Genomic DNA, 6356 nt, shown 5'->3' with positions numbered 1-6356 from the left:
TGCTGGAAAGGATTGAAGGCGGGAGGAGAAGGGGTTGACAAAGGATGAGATGGTTGGATGGCATCACCGACTCAATGGACACGAGTCTGAGTAAACTCTGGGAGTTGCTAATGGACAGGGAGGCCTGGTGTGCTGCAGTCCATGGGGTCACAGAGTTGGACAGGAATGAGTGACTGAACTGAACTGAACTAAAAAGGTCTTAGTTTATTCTCTCTTTCATGAAAAATCTGCACAATCACCACAGATACAGTCATTGTAGAATCTTTACTCCTTCTGTTGTCCAATCTCCAGCTCACTTTTTGCCAGCACCAACACTGGCCTTTGCAGTCCCCCTGACTTTCTCCATTCTGTTCATGCATTTCTTTTGCTGTTTTCTGGAGGTCTTTTTCTTCTCATATAGGCATGTCTTGCAAGCCTGTGTTTGGGCTCATTCTTCTTTGCATAATCCAAGGAATGGTAAATCATGCCAAAGCCAAGTTGTCTTGCCACCATCAAAATGGGTTCTGAATCCAAATACAAAGATGACATCTGGTGTGGTCTTGTACATTTTGGCCAGTTTTTCCCAAATTTCTGTTTTAGGTACTGTTGCCTTCCCAGGTTGAAGGACATCGATGACCATTTGTTTCCACTGAAACAGTCGGTTGGTCATGAGCTTCCTGGTCTGGATAGTTACTGTGTCTTTCATGATGGCAGCTGATCTTCAAAGCAGACAGGGAGGAAAGGAGTGGAGTCAGAGATTTTTGTTTTTGATTAGTTTTTCTTACTGTTATAGCCCCAGCTCCTAGAACTATACTTGGCATGTATCAAATATTCAACAAATAATCATTGAATGAAAACAAAAGTAAACAGGAATCCTAGTCTTCGTACTTTTTGAGGAATTTGAATCTTTTCCTTTAATGGGGTATGTGGAAATTACCACTAAAAAATATTGGGAAACCTGTATTTAGTCAGCTGATAAAATGTGACATGAGTACAATGAAAAGGACTCAAGAGGGCCAGTGAAATTATACTTTCAAATACTTGCTGTTACTAAAAATATCTTCTAGAAACCAAAACAAGGAAAACTGAAATGTTCTGATTGTGTTCAGTATTTCACTTCAGGATAGCAGTGCTCACTTACTATGCCTATGTGATTTATTGTGCACATGGATGAGTGGCAAGAAATTTACTACCTACAGTGAGGAAGAACCAAAATTTGAGTAGGATTTGCTTGAAATAATAAAATAAGAGCACATATGATGATCATTTTTATTATAATAGATCGTCCCTTTTTTGAACCGAGAAAGCAGCACATTTGCAGCAAGCACGCTGGAAAATGTACATGACCTGCAGTCTGTCTCATTTGTCCCACACCCACAGAGTGCTGTTGCTGCTGCTAAGTCACTTCAGTCGTGTCCGACTCTGTGCGACCCCATAGACGGCAGCCCACCAGGCTCCCCCGCCCCTGGGATTCTCCAGGCAAGAACACCGGAGTGGGTTGCCATTTCCTTCTCCATTGCATGAAAGTGAAAAGTGAAAGGGAAGTCACTCAGTCGTGTCCCACTCTTCGCGACCCCATGGACTGCAGCCTACCAGGCTCCTTCGTCCATGGGATTTTCCAGGCAAGAGTACTGGAGTGGGGTGCCATTGCCTTCTCCAACACCCACAGTGTAGATTGGTAAAAACTTTCTAGAAGGCTATTGACAGTATATACGTTGACAATCTTAAACATCTGTGATAGTTGACACCACGATTCCTACTCCATATCCTCCTTAGGGTTGTTTACATACATGGATTGGCCTATTTCACCAACCTGGCTACACAAAAGTTCACATTTAGTTTAAAAATTTACATAATTCATGTAAATTTGTCAGCTTCCACAGACTGAAAATAGTGGAACATCTGGTCACTCACTTTTGAAGTTGTTCCCATATACATTGTTGAAAGATTTAGTGGGCTTAAATGGCCAAATGGATTGTCTTTCCCAGGGATTCTCTAGGCAGAAGGGCAACCAAAGAATGTGACTAACCCTCTGGTTTATCTTGCCACTAACATTTTATTCCACCCATATTCCTGCTATCCATGTCCTTGGCTATGATAATGGCATTATCATCACTATGATGACTGGCACAGCCCACAAAAAAGTTCTGTTTGGAGATCTAACTCTCTTAGTCTTATAGCCAGGCATGAGTGACCCACTATTTAGTTACCCACAGATGCAGCTTTTATGATTATAAAATGTTACACATGCTTATAGATAATATAAAAACTAACCATCAATAAACATTTCAGACCATTTCTTTCTCTGTTTTTGGGTTCTTGCAGTAATTCTTCTTTTTTTAATGTTTAGCTTTGCACTTAATATTATATGTTTTTTTGCATGTACTTTTGGTTTTTATAAAACATAATTTTAAATAGTCACAATATATAACATTATGTTACCAAGTTTATCTAAGTAATCCCTGATTGTTGGAATTTAAGTTGCTTTTTGGTCACTTTTCCCTTTTTATGTGTTCCTAATGCTGGGATTTCAGTTGAACAGGTTTGGGGATTAAAGAGTTGGACTTTTGAAAGGAACCATTGATGGGCATCAGACTGGAGCAAATACACTGACATATAAAAGCATTTATTGCATGTATAGATAACTAGCCCCATTATAGCTCTAACTTTAAACCGTGTTCTGACTCAGGCCTGGAGAGGGAGGAATCACACAGTGATGGCTCCAGTTACACATCAGTTTGTTTCCCCCCAAACCCGGGTTGTATTTGCATGATGCTGAAACAACCCCACTGAGTAATCAAATTCAACAAAAACAGGCCTTTCTTGTTTCAAATCCTGTCATGCTACTAATGGCTACTAGAGGGCAGCAGAAACCAGGAACTGGCAGGAAAAGCAGTAACTTGAATAGACTGAAGAGGCTCTGCCCAGACCTGAGAACCATCTGTTCAGGGTTGAGACACAAGATCGGGTTCAAAGAGTCTGCATTAAAGGCCTCTTCAGTTACTTGAGAAGAAAACAAAATAAAGGAGTAACAAGAGTGCTCAAAAGCTTAGATATTTAGCAGACACCTTAAACGTTTTGGAGGATTGAAACAAACAGATGGAGACCAGCAGGAATCATCAAGGGGAAGCCAAGAGTCACAGGTGACCAGGTTACTCATTCAAAGGAGAGTAGAGTTAAAGCTGTGGAAAGGTTTGAAGGGCAGGGATCAGGGAAGCAAGACATCTGAAAGGAACTGGGGATGTCAGAGGGCTATGATGACATGATGTCATCTGAGCAGACCCTCCGCTGAAAAGCCCCCAGGCGAGGGCAGCAACTGAGCAAATGTTAAGGCATAACAACCTTGAGAGGTTTGGAAGCTAGGGAAAGCGATGACATGTTAATAAAACGGTTTCTAACTTATGGTAGTAGAAAGAACACTGGGCAGGAACTGAGATCTGGATTTAAGATCTAGCCATCAACTAGTTATAGGACTGTAAAAAAGTGTCTTACATTTCTTTGGCTTCTGGGTTATCATGGACAAATTGGGGGGTTGGACTGGATGAATTCTATATCTAAGATATTTGAAATTCTAGGGATGAATTGATTGGTCATCAAAGCCATCACCAGTTACACTGTGTAGGTAGGCTGAGATAACAGTCCAGCATTCATCTTTCCTTAGTCTCTACACACTGTCCTCACGCAGCTAGCCAGACTGTTACAGTCCCACCGTTTTTCATTTGTACTTCTGTGAAGACAGAAGCCAGACTACTTGATGTTTCATGCTGTGTACTTGTGTAAAAGAGAGAAGGACCAAGCTTTCCCAGGATTTGATGATCCTGTTTCAAAAACACGGTTGTGTGTCTTTGGGAAATCTTAAAAACAAAACAAAATAAACTGCAAAAGAATGGCATATAAACTCACTGTTGCAGTTCAGACTCTGTAGTTGCTGACACTTTGTGTATGAGTTAGGGCGACTTTAAAGGACCTTTAAGATATTTTAGACTTTTCTAATCAGAGCTTATATTTTGAATTCTAAAGTACTAGATAATGATAAGCACATTGTCAAAATGTTCATCATTTCCTTAACTATCACTGTAGGATTACAAACAACATTTTTAGTTTTAAATCTTTTAAATTTATTTGTAATCTTATTTAAAATGGGCATTATTGCTGTTTGAACTTTATATATTTATGGAAGAATTTAGTAAGTAGATAATTCTAAAGAGGCTGGTTTATTGTTGTTAGACTATAAGCATTTTTGAAAACATACTCTTGTGAATAGAAATGGAGGAATGTGGACATTTAAAATCTTCAAACAACTTTAAGTCTGCTTTAAATAAAATCTGATCTGCTTTTTCATCTAATTTATGTAAAGAATTCAAAAATATTAAAAATGATGCATGGTTATATTGATTTTTGAAGCAGGTAGATATCATAGACATTGTCTGGTACAAGTGGTTCTTGACCTTTTCACTGCTAAAGTCTCTTTTAATTAATTTTTCTCCAGTGATTCAACATTTTGAAATATTTTGTCTATTTTTCCTGACCAAGAGCACTCCTTAAATGATAATTAGGTCTTTCATTTTAAATTAATCTGAACGCATATAACTACTGATCTCTTTAGCATGAGTTCGGCAATGACACCATCCTGAGATAATGAAATTCTATCATGTAAAAAAATTCTAGTATTTAGTGCAGACTTACTGTGAGAAAATACATTAATTCTATTATAGTTTTGAAATTTTGAAAATAGTTCCAGAACTCTGCAGAACTACTTCTTTTCCCTACCTCTCTCAGTTTACAGATATGTAACTCGGTCAGTTGTTTAGTCATGCTGATACAAGTCCAGTGCTCCATCTACAATGCTGAGTGTTCCCTCTTCTTTAGGATTAATCATTACAGTTTATGGTAATGAATGTAGTTAAGTTCATACTGCTCACAAAAAAGTGAATCTAGAAATTTGGATTGATTGATTTTCTTTTTTCTTTCTTTCTTAGATGACAAAGTGAACAAATCTAAATTTAGGAGGCATCCCAGATAGCAGATTTAAGGAACTAAATTCTAGACATTTCTTGGAATGTAAGTTCCAAGATATTGTCCCTTACTATTGTTTTTCCTTTTGGAATCCTTCAAGAGTTGAGATATTATTTTGTTTTGACAGCATGTTGATATGACTAATTTCATTACTAAAAATTTATTGCATACTAACTTGGTTGCAAAATGGAAGAATTTTAAATCCTGACCCCATAGAAGCCAAACAATGACACTGTATTTGCGAGTGTGTGTCTTTGTGTTTGCTAATTACAGAACCAGCCTTCCTTTTCCTGCCCATAAACATGTAACACATGTATAGTTTTCTAGAAGTAGGAATGAAGACGGAGTACTCCTGACATACCAAAGTATAAGTTACCTATACCTTCTACTCAAGGAACTAGCTCAAGCTCTTCCTCTCGCTCTCTCTATATATGGCCAAAGCTATCTCTTGACATTTGCTTCTGTGATGCCTTAGAGGTCCTCTATTAATCTTCTTTTCTTAATGAAATATGCAAATATGTCATCATGGAGGGTTAAGACAATGGTTTATTATCAGTAAACCAAATCAACCTGAACTATTTTGTTAACTAATAGAGAATAAGGATGAAAAATAGGAAAAATTAAACTTGGAAGTGTGGTAAGATAAAGGACAATGGAATTTAGAATGTTCAGGTGACAGGCAGTAAGAGCCAGAGTTGCTATGAGTGCACCAGGAGCCTGGAGTTGAAATCAAAGAATAAGTGAATTTTGTCTTATTCTTAATTTTAAGTTAGTAATATACACAAAATTTTGTTTAGAGGAAAATCAAGCTTTTAAGAAAACATATTTGAAAAATGCTGTATTTTTGTACCTGTTTCTGACACTAATGTAGCATTGGGACCCTCACTGTCAGATTTTACTTTTAATATGCAGTCATCAATAGAGTAAAATGAAAACTGTATGTGTATATATTTAAAGATAATTTAAAAAATGACTCCAGTCTTATACATAAAAAAATGCATTATAGTTGTATTTTTACTTGTCTCCAGAGAACACTTAAAGAAGGCATTTCTAGAAACAGGATTAAATATTTTGGCTAAAACACTTAGAACTCTTCAATGGCAACTATTAAAAAAAACACTCAGAACTCCTTGGGGACAGACCATTGTATGGTTTTATAAAGTTTTGTGGCAAATACTCACATGGTTTATTAATGACAAAATCTGGCCTAGAGTCAGATTTCCTGCTTCTCTTGATATGCTCAACCCACAAAGTAGGACCTTCTGCGCAACTGAAAGTAAACCTAACTGAAGAGTGTTGTAGTTTCTCTGTTTGATAATAATAGGTACTGCTTTTCATAGAAGTTTTATCATGAGCCAGGT

General features: G+C 37.4%; 1 pseudogene; it reads right to left on the bottom strand.

Moving 5' to 3' along the window:
- Positions 1-208: 208 nt before the first annotated feature.
- Positions 209-685, bottom strand: LOC122437746 (annotated as a pseudogene).
- Positions 686-6356: the final 5671 nt, after the last annotated feature.

The sequence above is a fragment of the Cervus canadensis genome, chromosome 3, assembly GCF_019320065.1.
Source record: "Cervus canadensis isolate Bull #8, Minnesota chromosome 3, ASM1932006v1, whole genome shotgun sequence".
Classification (NCBI taxonomy): Eukaryota; Metazoa; Chordata; class Mammalia; order Artiodactyla; family Cervidae; genus Cervus; species Cervus canadensis.
The sequence above is the reverse complement of the archived record's forward strand: the minus strand, read 5'-3'. Positions and strand labels throughout refer to the sequence as shown.